At 54.3% G+C, this 13,294-nt stretch overlaps 1 pseudogene; it reads left to right on the top strand.

Moving 5' to 3' along the window:
- Positions 1-4,629, top strand: part of LOC107320288 — a 7,760-nt pseudogene extending 3,131 nt beyond the window's left edge.
- The last annotated feature ends 8,665 nt before the right edge of the window (positions 4,630-13,294 follow it).

Below are 13,294 nucleotides of genomic sequence, written 5' to 3'. Positions count from 1 at the left end.
AAGGAAGGAAGGAAGGAAGGAAGGAAGGAAGGAAGGAAGGAAGGAAGGAAGGAAGGAAGGAAGGAATACAGTTATGAAATTTTAAAAAAGATATGAAAGCAACAGTGAACTACTCAGACTAAAATAAGAGAATAAATGCTTAACGGTGAATGAAGATGAGATCGAAGCATTTGCTTCCAAGACTTTTCCTTTTCTGGCTTTCTGGCACTGTTGCTCATATTCTCACACATCTGTGATTCCCCCATCTGTTCAAGTTCCTGAAGGTCCTGCGTGGATAAATAAAAGGGAAGGGGAAATGGAAAACACCACTACGGAACGAATGGAAAAACACTTAGGAAAACATTTTGCCATTCCTCAAAAGAATGGACTATTTAACCGGAGCCTTATGGTTAACGACTGGAAGAGGTAAGGAGATCGCAGAAGCAAAGACACAGGAGCGATTCCTGTTTGTGCCGCTGGTGGGGAAATGTTGGCCAACGGAGGCGGCGAAGCTCCTTCTGCCCGCAGCGCTTTCAGGCGCAGGCGCCCAGAGAGCCGTGCGAGCTGCTCGGGAAGGGCGGCGGGGCACGGAGCCGGGCGCTCGGGGGCTTTGGGCCGAGCTGCTGGCAAAGGCTTTGGGCTTTTGGGTGCCGAGCGTCGGGGTCCGGCGAAAAGGTGCCGAGCGATGGGGCCGCTGGGAAAGGCCGGCTGTGGCGGAGAGGGACGCGCGCGCGGAGCCGGAGCGGCGGCGGCGGCGGCGAGAGGCAAGTGCTGCTGTGGCTGGTGTGCGTTTGCGTGTGGGAAGAAGCGGGCCGAACGCTGGCGCTATTCCTGGCGGAGGAAATGGCGAGGGAAGTCGTTGGTGGGCCACGGCCGACAGGGGGAAAAAAACCCTGGGGCTTTCTCCGAGCCAGCTGGCGGCTCGCAAGGCGCGCGTGGTGTCCGAGGGGAGCGAGCAGCATTTCCGCCTGGATCCGCACAGCGGCGTCCTGACGGTGACGGAGACGCTGGACCGAGAGCGGATCTGTCCGCACAGCGAGAGCTGCGCGCTCTTCTTTAAGCTGTTCTTTGAGAACCCGGTGCAGCTGATCCGCGGGGAGGTGGAGGTTTCGGGACGTGAACGACAACTCCCCTGTGTTCCCGCAGAAGGAAATGGTTTTTAAAGATTATCGAGAAACGGCATCTCCGGTTCAGAGTTTCCCTTGGAGAAAGCACATGATGAGGATGTTGGGATAAACGGCTTACAGAATTACAGCCTCTCACCAAATTCACATTTCTCCCTGTATCAGGGGGTTGGTAAAGGTGGAGGCAGATACGCGGAACTCGTCCTGCAGAAGCAGCTGGACCGGGAGGAGCAGCCGGAGCTGCATTTGGTGCTCACGGCCACGGACGGGGGGCTCGCCGCCCAGGTCTGGCACGGCTCAGGTCCGGGTGGTGGTGCTGGATGCCAACGACAACATGCCGGTGTTCTCGCGGGAGGTGTACGAGGTGCGAGTGGCCGAGAACAGCCCCCCGGGGCAGCTGGTGGTCCGGGTGTCGGCCACGGATCCCGACGAAGGATCCTACGGGAAAGTGCAGTACGAGTTCACCCAGACATCGGAACGCGCTCGCAGGCTCTTTGATCTGAACGGTGAAACCGGCGAGATTCGGATCTCGGGAACTTGGATTTTGAGGAAGCAAAAACCCACGAGCTGGTAGTGAGAGCCACGGACGGCGGTGGTCTATCCGCACACTGCAAAGTGCACGTGGAGGTGCTGGACGTGAACGACAACGCGCCCGAGATCGAGCTGAGCTCCGTGAGCGCGTCCATCCCCGAGGACGCCCCGCCCCGCACCGTGGTGGCCCTGTTGAGCGTGCGGGACCGCGACTCCGGCGACAACGGGCGGACGGAGTGCGCCATCGAGGGCGACGTGCCGTTCAGGCTGACGGCCGCTTTTCGCCGAGCACTACGAGCTGCGCACCAGCGCGGCCCTGGACAGGGAGACGACGGGCGAGTACAACGTGAGCATCGTGGCCACGGACTGGGGCCGGCCGCGGCTGAGCGCCCGCGAGAGCGTGTGGGTGCGCGTGGGCGACGTGACGACAACGCGCCGCGCTTCACGCAGGCGGCGTACAGCATGTCGGTGAGCGAGAACGACGCGGGCGCGGTGCGGCTGGGCAGCGTGAAGGCGACGGACTCGGACGCGGGCGCGAACGGGGCGCGTGAGGTACGCGCTGGTGCGGGAGGAGGGCTCGGAGGCGGCCGCCGTGTCGGTGGACGCCGAGAGCGGGGCCGTGTCGGTGGTGCGTCCGCTGGACTACGAGCAGGTGCGCGCCGTGGAGGTGACGGTGGTCGCGGCCGACGGGGGGCTCTCCGTCGCGGAGCGCCACGGCGCTGCTGCGGGTGCTGGTGCGGGACGAGAACGACAACGCGCCCGTGGTGCTGCACCCGCCGTCCGACGGCGGCGCGGCGCTGGGCGAGCTGGTGCCGCGGCGGGCGCCGCGGGCTACCTGGTGGCCAAGGTGGTGGCGGTGGACGCGGACGCGGGGCAGAACGCGTGGCTGTCCTACGAGCTGGCCAAGGCGACGGAGCCGGGGCTGTTCCGCGTGGGGCTGCACAGCGGCGAGGTGCGCACGGCGCGCGCCGTGGGCGAGCGCGACGCGGCCCGGCACCGGCTGGTGGTGCTGGTGCGGGACCCGCGGGCGGCCGCCGCGCTCCGCCAGCGCCACCCCTGGCCGTGGCCCCTGGCCGACGGCTTCTCCGAAGAGCACCTAAGGGCCGGCCAAGAGGCGCCGGCCGCCGAGCCCGACGCCCGCCTCACCCTCTACCTCAGCGTCTGCTTGGCCTGCGTGTCCGCGCTCTTCGTGGCCAGCGCCACGGCCGCCGTGGCCGCCAAGCTGAGGCGGGCCCGAAGGGGCGAGCCGGGGCCCTTGCCCGTCTTCCCGCAGTCGGCCGCCGACAGCAGCGCCGGCTCCCTGCCCCGCAGCTACGTCTACGACGTGCGCCTCGCCGCCCGGCACCGTCAACAGCGAGTTCCGCTTCCTCGGGCCGCTCTTCCCCTGCTTCCCCGCCGGGCTGCCGCCGGGCTCGGCCGAGCAGCGGAGCTCGCTCTGCTCGGGCCGGCCTCGGGCAAGAAGAAGGAGACTGGGCTGTGCAGGTGAGAGAGCGGAGCGCGGGGGACCGCGGTGGGGGAGTGGGAGGGGATCCCCTGGGGTGGTCTTGTCTGGGATCCCCCTAGAGGGACGAGAAGGCCGAGGAGGTCATGTAGCCGCCGCTGGGTCCTCGGCTACTCTCCGGGCCGCCCCCGCCTCTGTGTGTGGCTCCATGCCCGGAGTAGTTGCTGCAAATGAAGTGTTGAGGTGTCAGCCCGCGGGATGAGGTTTGAGCGTGGACAGCTGATGAGCAGGAGCGCAGTTGAGTAAGACACACCGGGTCCTGCCCCAGCGGTCTGTAGAACCCTATGGGGTGGGGACAGCAAGGTCACTGATCCCAGAGTCTATAGCCCTGGCATCACTTTCTTCTTGCGATGTATTATTGTCAGTATAACTGATAGCACCTCTGTGAGCATTAACCGTCTATTGATGTCTGATATTTCGCTTCCATTTCCCACTTCAGTAAAAGTTTCTGGTTTTGCCTTTTTGAGGTCGTTTATATTGGTTTAATAGGGCTATGGGTCTGGTTATAGGGTTTAAAGGCTCAGGTCAGTGATCCACATTCCTGCACTCCTCTTTCTTAGCATCTGGGCAGGGAAGGGTGGTCACCCATTCTCATTGGTTCAGATGAGCATTCTCAGCTTCTCGTTTGCATCAGTTTATGATTAAAATAACAACATCAGCCTTATGCTCTGTTCTTCGCAGGGCCGAGCTCCCCTCTCTGAAGGCACGGCTCCCGGGGCAGCAGAGGAGAATGCCAGTTTGGATCAAAGCCCCTGGCTCAGCCATCAGTAAGGGACAAGGAGAAGCATCTCGGTCCTCATGAACAGAAAAACTTCCAAGTGAGATGAACGAGAGACCCAACATGCACCATAAAAGTGACTGGGCAGTTGCCAGAGTTTTCTGTGGGTGGAAGAATTCCTACCTCTTAATTCAATACTTTATTCTTGTGTTTATTTTGGATTTGTGTTAAGTTTGGAGATGGGCGCATGCTGGGAACACTGAGATTTGGTATCTAACCGTGATAGTGCTATTGCTCCTATGTACCAAGTGAAGAATTGGACTAAAATATTCGGTTGCTCGAGCTTTCGTTTTCCTGCATCTGCTTTTATGCGTTCTTTTTGTTGTCTGGTGGGCTCTGTAATAATGCAATCTATTCAATACCAGGCCATGTAGCTGTTCATCAAAGCTGAATGTTGCAGACAAAGAGATTCTTTAGTAACAGTGAGCTGCTGGCTGCCATAGAGATGGCTGACATGGACACAGTGCACATTCAACCAGGAGTTCCCTTGTTCTGCATGCTGTAAATAGTCCTCTTTGGGCACTCTGTTTCTTTTTTATTCACTTGGTTCTCTTTCCCAATGTAAAGTCGAAATGAAGGGTGCATTACAGGGATATCAGGATTAATACTGGAGGGAATTCAGTGCAATGTGATACTTCTGGTGTTTTATGTTATTCTTGTGCTTCCAAGAGTTGAATGTTGGTTGACAGAGCCCAATAAAATCTACTGAAAATCTACTGATAGAGTCTGTGCTTTGGTGTAAATGCTGCATCTTGTGATGTGCCACGATACCATTCTAGCTAAGAGCTCTCTTATTGATCCCTGCTTAATTTGAACGCTGTTTTTCCTGACGCTGGCTGTTGTTGCAGTAGATAAATAGCTTTTGCATAACCCACAAGTTCCTGTTTGTTTCATTTATTTCTCAGTTCTATCCGCCATCGCACTGGGAAGGGAAGTGATGGAACGGCCATGTTGTGCTGAGCTGCTGCCAGGTTATGCCACAATAGTTATTGTTGGAGCCAAACGTGAGACCAAAGTGTTGAGATAACCCCAGATCTGACCAGAGTGTTTCCAATCAGAACTGAAAGCAGTGCTCATGTAGTTTAACCATCTCTGACCATATTATAAACTGTTTTTCCTAACCTGATTTCTAAGCCTTTTGGTGGCATTTCTCTAAACTACATATTTGAACACCTTAGTAACAGTGTATGTTCTCTGTTGTGCTGTTTACCATGTGTGAGGGATGGAATAAGATGACAGTTTTGCTGTTACATGTATCCTCGGGTTAAGATATGTTAAAGCTGTTACTCAGGAGATTCAGCTGGTGTTTGCACTCCACACTGTCATCATCTTCGCTGTCATCATCTTTGTACTTAGGGAACCCTCTCTCAGACATCATTAAGAATTGCTCATTTTCCCTTGTGTGCTTTGGGAGCCAGACTGTGGGAGTGCAAACAAACCACCTTTTCCACCATTACCACTCTCTCCCTTTCTTCTTCTCCAGGCTACTTCCAATAGCCCTTGAAAATGTAAAATATACTTGTGTTCAAACCAACATGATCCTACTGCTCTGCCTCCTGAATACATTTCCAGGTTGGCTGCATCTAAACACCTCGTTTGGAATACAATCCAGAGAGCTGCCCTGACACAGCACTGTCTGAGTGTCAGGCTGTGTGGGAGGATACTAACAGGCCTCTAGAAGAGTGGGCACCATCATTGCTTTGGAACTCCACAGCAGAACATGTGTAGGATCCAGAAAATTTGTTTGCAGCAGTTCAGGAAACAGATTCTCCTGAAAGCCATGTATAAGACAAGTGCAAGAAGTGGAGGTGATATGACTCAACCAGCATTGTTTCACTGAGGCCTGTGGGTCATGGCTGTCCCCTCTGGTGTCCTTCTCTGATGAAGTAACTGCGTCCTTGTGCAAATGAAGAGTAAGTGATGTCATCACCATGGACTTGTTCAAGGCCTTTGACATGTCCCCACATTGTATCTGTAAGTTGGAGACGAGTATTTTAATGGTGGATTATTAAGTGTATAAGGAATTGTTGGATGGTCACAGCCACAGTATTGGGTTCAAGAGTGCTATGTCCAGGAGGAGTCCGATGTCAAGTGCTGTGCCACAGGCATCTATCTTGGGACCAGTACTCTACAAAATCCATATGAATGGATTCAGACAGTGGCAACAAATGCACCCACATCAAGATTGCTGGTAACATTTATTTGTGTTGTGGAGTTGATACAATAGAAGGAAGATGTGCACATGCTTAAGAAATGAGCCAACGTAAACAGTTTCAGTACATCCACGTGCAAGGTGTTGGACTGGTTTGTGTGCAGCTGGGGACAATTTTCAGTCAGGTGTGGAAGATTTGTCCTGTGGAAGCACACTCAGGCATTGGTGCAAGAGAGGATATGTTTGTCATTTTGGAGAAGAAAGATGCTATTCCGAAGGGAAAGAGTTGGAGCCCTGGGTCCTTTGGGTGAGGTGTGATACACTGTGTGAAGATTCTGTTCTAGAAGAGAATAATTGCTGTAGTGTGAAAGCAAGCAGGAGTGATGATGAATCATTTCCTTGAAGCATCTTAACCTCTAAGCTGCCTGGCTCCTATTCTGTGTTGGAATCTGTCAGGAGCATCCCTGATGGTAACTGCAATTTACTAATAAAAACAACACAGAGTGAAGAAAAGGTGAACTTACAATCACTGGAAGCAATGTTTTGACATATTGAGACCTGACAGTGCAGAAGAGTCCGTGCTGGAGAGCCGGGAAGTGAAACCCAGAGCAGAACTCTGCGAGCAAGCAGGCAGCCTGCTGCCAAAGGCGGCGAGTATTTAAATTGGCTTTTGGAGTCGCGTGTGCAAGAGGAAAGGAGATTCGAACCGGAACTGGTCGGAAAAAGGAACAGGAGTCGGGATTTCTCTGTTTTGTTGCCTCTGGTTGGGGTTGTTGGCACGGGCTGCAGCTCCTTCTGCCCGCAAGCGGCTTTTCAGGCGCAGGGCGCAGGAAGCTCTGTGTAGCTGTCTGGGAAGACGGCGGGGCCGAGCGCGGTGCGTTCGGGGCTTTTGCTGGGCCGAGCTGCTGGCAAAGGTTTTGGGTTATTGGGTGCGAGCTCTGGGGCCGGCGAGAAAGGCTGGCGAGCGATGGGGGCCGCTGGGAAAGGCCGGGCTGTGGCGGAGAGGGACGGCGAGCGGGAGCCGGAGCGCGTCGGCAGGCGGCGGAGCAAGTGCTGCTGTGGTGGTGTTGCGTTTGAGTAGTGGGAGGCGGGCCGAACGCTGCGCTTTATTTCGTGGGCGGAGTAGAATGCGAGTAGTCGGTTGTGGCACGTGGCCTCGGATCCTGGGGGCTTTCTCAGCGAGGCCAGTGCTGGCGGTCGCAAGGCGGCGCGTGGTGTCCAGGAGGGGACGCGAGCAGCATTTTCCGCCTGGTATCGCACAGCGGGTCTGACGGTGACGGGAGGACGCTGGACGAGGTGGATCTGTCCGCACAGCGAGACTGCGGCGCTCTTCTTTAGCTGTTCTTTTGAGACCCGGTGGAGTGATCGCGGGTGATGGGGAGGTTCGGGGACGATTTGACGCAGAACGGCCCCATGTGTGTTTTCGCAGAAGGAGGATGTTTTAAATGAGTGTCGAACACGAGCATCCACGTGTTTCTCTGAGTTCGCCGCTAGGAAATGGCTCTATAGATGAGGTGTGGGTATTTGAACGGTTTGCAGAATTATCGTAGCTCTTCCCTCTGAATCGATTTTTCCAGTTGCTCTCGAAAAAGGAGATATGGAGGCTAAATTAATGCGGAACTCGTCCTTGAGACGCCATTGGACCGGGAGGAGCAGCCGGAGCTGCATTTGGTGCTCATAGTGCCACGGACGGGGGCTCATCCCAGGTCTGGCAGGCTTAGTCCGGGTGGTGGTTGTGTTGATTGCATGACTACATGGCTCGGTGTTTCGGGGAGTCGTGTACGAGGTGCGAGTGGGCGAGAACAGGCCCCCGGGGCAGGCTGTTGGTTTCGTGGGTGTCGGCCGGAGATCGACGAGGTAGTCTACGGGCAAATGTGCGGTACGAGTTCACCAGGTGCGCGGTCAAACACCTCTTTGATCTGAACGCTGATACCGGGGAGATTCGAGTCTCCGGTATCCCTGGACTTCGAGGAATCGAAAGCACACAAACTGGTAGTGACAGCCACTGACGGCGGTGGTCAGTCTGCGCACTGCAAAGTGCACGTTGGAGGTGCTGGACGTGAACGCAACGCCCCTGAGATCGCTGGCTCGCGTGTGCGCGTCCGATCGCGGAGGACGCCCGCCCGCGACCGGTGTTGGCCATGCTGTTTTGAGGCGTGTGGGACTCGGCGACTACGGCGGCATACGGGCGACGGTAGTTGCGCCATCGAAGGGACGTGGTCCGTTTCAGGTGCGCCGCTTGTTCGCCGGACTACGAGTGAGCTGCGCACAGGCGCAGGCCCTTGACAGGGGACGCGGCTGATTCAACGTGAGCATCGTGTTCCACGGACTGGGGCCGGCCGCGGTGATGCGCCTCGGAGAGCGTGTGGTGGCGTGGGCGAACTGTGACGACAACGCGCCGCGCTTCACGAGCGGCGTACTAGCATGTTCGGTGAGCCGGGACGACGCGGGTCGGTTCGGCTGGGCAGCGTGAGGCGACGGACTCGGACGGCATGGGCGCGATACGGTTGCGCGTGAGGATACGCGCTGGTGCGCTGGTAGAGGGCTCGGAGGCGAGCCGCGTGGTCATGGATCGCGGGAGAGCGGGGCGTGTCGGTCGGTGCGTCGCTGACATCACGAGCAGGTGCGGCGCCTGGAGGTGAAGGTGTGTCAGCGGACCCAGATCGGGAGCGCTCTCCATTACTCGCGGAGCGCACGGACGCTGATGCGCAGTAGCCCCTCAGCATGTCTTGGAACGAGTCAGACGCGCCAGTGGTGCTTGCACCGCGTCGACGGCGGCGCGGTCGCTGGGCGATGCTGGGTGCTGCGGCGGCTCGGCGGGCTACCTGGTGGCTCCAGTCGTGCGGTGGCGCGGCTAGCGCAGGGTGGACCAGAAGTACGCGTGACTGTGCTACGAGTCTGGGCCAATGGCGACGGAGCCGCGGGGCTGTTCCGCGTGGGGTGGCACAGCGGCGAGAGTGCGCACGGCTGCGCGCCGTGGGCTGAGCGCCGACGCTGCCGGCAACCGGCTGGTGGTGATGGATGCGGAAACCGCGGGTCGGCCGCCGCGCTCGCCCAGCGCCACCTGGGCCGGTGGCCTGGCCGACGGCTTTCCGAAGAGATCACGGGCCGGCCAATGAGGCGCCGGCGGCCGATGCCGAACGCCGACCTCCCCGTCTTACTCAGCGTAGGCTTGGGCTGCGTGTCCGCGCTTCTTCGTGGCGCGCCACAGCCGCCTTTGGCCGCCAAGCTTGAGGCGGGCCTGAAGGGCGAGGGGCCTTGCCCGTCTCTCGCTGTCAGGCGCGCCGCAGCAGCGCCGGCTCTCCGCCCGCGGCTACGTCTCGACGTGCGCCTCTCCGCCGGCACCTCAATCAGCGAGTTCCGCTTCCTCGGGCCGCTCTTCCCCTGCTTCCGCCGGGCTGCCGCCGGCTCGGATCCGAGTCAGCGGGCTGCGCTTCTGGTCGGCCTCGGGCAAGAAGAAGGAGACTGGGCTGTGCAGGTGAGAGAGCGGAGCGCGGGGGACAGCGGTGGGGGAGTGGGAGGGAGGGGATCCCATGGGGTTGGTGTCTGGGATCCCCCTAGAGGGAGGAGAAAGCCGAGGAGGTCCTGTAGCCGACGGTTGGTCCTTGGCTACTCTTCGGGTGCGGGCCGCCTGTGCCTCTGCGTATGGCCCCGTGCCCAGAGTATTTGCTGCGGGTGAAGTGTTAAGGTGTCACCCCGAGGGGTCTGTTGGAGCATGGAGGGCTGCAGAGCAGGAGGGCAGATGGGTAAGACACACCGGGTCCTGCCACAACGCTGTGTAAAACCCTATGGGGTAGGGACAGCAAGGTCACTCATCCCATAGTCTATTGCCCTGGCATCACTTGCTTTCTGCAGTGCATTAGTGACAGTATAACTGATATCACCTCAGTGAGTGATGCCAATCTGTTGCTGTCTGAGTTCTCTGTTCCATTGCCCATTGCATACCATACCAATGGTATGTTAAACATTGTTATTAATATGTTATTTGTTTGTTAGGAAACTTCTTTTTTACAGTTCTTCCCTGCTCCCCTTTCCAATGTAGGTTTCAGGTTTTGAATTTTTGAAGTCTTTGTGTAGTGGTTAAACAGGGCTATGGGTCTGTTTATAGGGTTTAAGGGTTGTCTTGTTCAGGTCAGAGATCCACTTTCCTCCCCTCCCCTTTCTTTATATCATGGCAGGGAAGGTTGATCTCCCATTCACCTTGGTTCAGATGAGCCTTCTCAGCTTCTCATTGACACCTGCTTACCGTTAACATCCCAAAGTCAGCCCTCTGCTCTGTTCTTTGCAGGGCCGAGCTCCCCTCTCTGAAGGCACAGCTCCTGGGGCAGCGGAGGAGAATGCCAGTTTGGATCAAAGCCCCTGGCTCAGCCACCAGTAAGGGAGGAGAAGGAGAAGCATCTTGGTCCTCATGAACAGATAACTTTCAAGTGAGATGAAAGAGAGACCCAACATGCCCCATATAAGTGACTGGGCTGTGCCAGAGTTTTCTGTGGGTGGAAGGATTCCTACCTCTTAATCAACACTTTATTCTTGTGTTTCTTTTGGATTTGTGTTAAGTTTGGAGATGGGTGCATGCTGGGAACGCTGAGATTTGGTATCTAACTGTGATAGTGCTATTGCTCCTATGTACCAAGTGAAGAATTGGATGAAAATATTCTGATGCTCTAGCTTTCATTTTCCTGCATCTGCTTTTATGCTTTCTTTTTGGTTGTCTGGTGGGCTCTGTAATAATGCAATCTATTCAATACCAGGCCGTGTAGTTGTTCATCAAAGCTGAATGTTGCCAGAAAAGATATTGTTTGGTAACATTGAGATGCTGTGTAATGTAGAGATGGCTGACATTGACACAGTGCACGCTCAACCAGGAGTTCCCTTGTTCTGCATGCTGTGAATAGTCCTCTTTGGGCACTGCGTTTCTTTTTTATTCACTTGGTTCTCTTCCCCAATGTAAAGTCAAAATGAAGAGTTCTGTTGCGTTTCAGGGATATCAAGTTTAATACTGGAGGGAATTCAGTGCTGTGTGATACTTCTGGTGTTTTGTGTTATGCTTGTGCTTCCAAGAGTTGAATTTTGGTTGACAGAGCCCAATAAAATCTACTGAAAATCTACTGATAGAATCTTTGCTTTGATGTAAGTGCTGCATTTTCTGCTATGCCGCGATACCATTCTAGCTAAGAGCTCTCTTAATGATCACTGTTTAATTTGAACACTGTCTGTTGTTGCAGTAGATAAATACCTTTTCCCGTAACCCACAAGTTCCTGTTTGTTTCATTTATTTCTCATTTCTATCCACCATCACACTGGGAAGGGCAGTGATGGAACGGCCATGTTGTGCTGAGCTGCTGCCAGGTTATGCCACAATAGTTATTGTTGGAGCCCAGCGTGTGACCAAAGTGTTGAGATAACCCCAGTTCTGACCAGAGTGTTTCCAATCAGAACTGAAAGCAGTGCTCATGTAGTTTAACCTTTTCTGACCATATCCTAAACTTTTTTATCTAAACTGATTTCTAAGCCTTCTGGTGGCATTTCTCTGAACTACTTATTTGAACACCTTAGTTACTATGTATGTTCTCTGTTGTGCAGTTTACCATCTCTGACGGATGGAATAAGATGATAATTTTGCTGTTACATGTATCCTTGGGTTCAGATATGTTAAAGCTGTTACTCAGGAGATTCAGCTGGTGTTTGCACTCCATGTTGTCATCATCTTTGTACTTAGGTAACCATCTCTCAGACATCATGAAAAATTGCACATTTTCCCTTGTGTCCTTTGGGAGCCAGACATATGGGAGTGCAAACAAACAACCTTTTCCACCATTACCTCACTCTCCCTTTCCCCTTCTCCTCGAGTCTACTTCCAATAGCTCTTAAGAATGTAAAATATACTTGAGGTGTTCAAACCAACATGATCCTATTGCTCTGCCTCCTGAATACATTTCCAGGTTGGCTGCATCTAAACACCTCGTTTGGAATAGAACCCAGAGAGCTGCCCTGACACAGTAATGTCTGAGTGTCAGGCTGTGTGGGAGGATACTAACATACCACTAGAAGAGTGGACACTATTACAGCTTTATAACTCCGCAGCAGAACATGTGTAGGATCCAGAAAACTTGTTTACAGCGGTTCGAGGAACAGATTCTCCTGAAAGCCATGTATAAGACAAGTGCAAGAAGTGGAGGTGATGTGACACAGCCAGCATTGTTTCACTGAGGCCTGTGGGTCATGGCTGACCTGCCTGGTGTACTTCTATGATGAAGTAACAGCATCCTTGTGCAAATGAAGATTAAGTGATGTCATCTACATGGACTTGTTCAAGGTCTTTGACATGCCCCCACATTGTATCTGTAAGTTGGAGACGAGTATTTTAATGGTGGACTATTCAGTGGATAAGGAATTTTTGGATGGTCACAGCCGTAGTACTGGGATCAAGAGTGCTATGTCCAGGTGGAGGACAGTGACAAGTGCTGTGCCACAGGCATCTATATTGGGACCAGTACTCTACAAAATCTGTATGAATGGATCCAGACAGTGGCAACAAATGTAACAACAGCAAGATTGCAAGTAACATTTGTTTGTGTTGTGGAGTTGATACAATAGAAGGAAGATGTGCCATCCAACAGACCTGCACATGCTTGAGAAATGAGCCTATGGGAACAGTTTCAGTACATCCACGTGCAAGGTGTTGGATTGGTTTGTGTGCAGCAAGGGACAATTTTCAGTCAGGTGTGGAAGATTTGTTCTTTGGAAGCACACTCAGGCATTGGTGCAAGAGAGGATATGTTTGCCATTTTGGAGAAGAAATATGCCATTCCGAAGGGAAAGAGTTGGAGCCCTGGGTCCTTTGGGTGAGGTATGATACCCAGTGTGAAGAAAGCATGGTCCAGATTCTGTCCTAGAGCAGAATAATTGCTGTAGTGTGAAAGCAAGCAGGAGTGATGATGAATCATATCCTTGAAGCATCTTAACCTCTAAGCTGCCTGGCTCCTATTCTGTGCTGGAATCAGTCAGGAGCATCCCTTAAGGTAACTACAATTTACTAATAAAAACAACACAGAGTGAAGAAAAGGTGAATTTACAATCACTGGAAGCAATGTTTTGACATATTGAGACCTGACAGTGCAGAAGAGTCCGTGCTGGAGAGCCGGGAAGTGAAACCCAGAGCAGAACTCTGCGAGCAAGCAGGCAGCCTGCTGCCAAAGGCGGCGAGTATTTAAATTGGCTTTTGGAGT

This window comes from Coturnix japonica, chromosome 13 (genome assembly GCF_001577835.2).
Source record: "Coturnix japonica isolate 7356 chromosome 13, Coturnix japonica 2.1, whole genome shotgun sequence".
NCBI classification, from domain to species: Eukaryota; Metazoa; Chordata; class Aves; order Galliformes; family Phasianidae; genus Coturnix; species Coturnix japonica.
This window is presented reverse-complemented; position numbering and strand designations above follow the sequence as displayed.